Genomic DNA, 402 nt, shown 5'->3' with positions numbered 1-402 from the left:
ACTTCATGGGAAATAGATGGGGAAACAGTGGAAACAGTGTCAGACTATATTTTTCTGGGCTCCAAAATCACTACAGATGGTGACTGCAGCCATGAAATTAAAAGACGCTTGCTCCTTGGAAGGAAAGTTATGACCAACCTAGATAGCATGTTCAAAAGCAGAGACATTAATTTGCCAACAAAGGTCCGTCTAGTCAAGGCTATGGTTTTTCCTGTGGTCATGTATGGATGTGAGAGTTGGACTGTGAAGAAGGCTGAGTGCTGAAGAATTGATGCTTTTGAACTGTGGTGTTGGAGAAGACTCTTGAGAGTCCCTTGGACTGCAAGGAGATCCAACCAGTCCATTCTGAAGGAGATCAGCCCTGGGATTTCTTTGGAAGGAATGATGCTAAAGCTGAAACTC

The sequence above is a fragment of the Bison bison genome, unplaced genomic scaffold (assembly GCF_000754665.1).
Source record: "Bison bison bison isolate TAMUID 2011002044 unplaced genomic scaffold, Bison_UMD1.0 scf7180017864063, whole genome shotgun sequence".
NCBI classification, from domain to species: domain Eukaryota; kingdom Metazoa; phylum Chordata; class Mammalia; order Artiodactyla; family Bovidae; genus Bison; species Bison bison.
The sequence above is the reverse complement of the archived record's forward strand: the minus strand, read 5'-3'. Positions refer to the sequence as shown.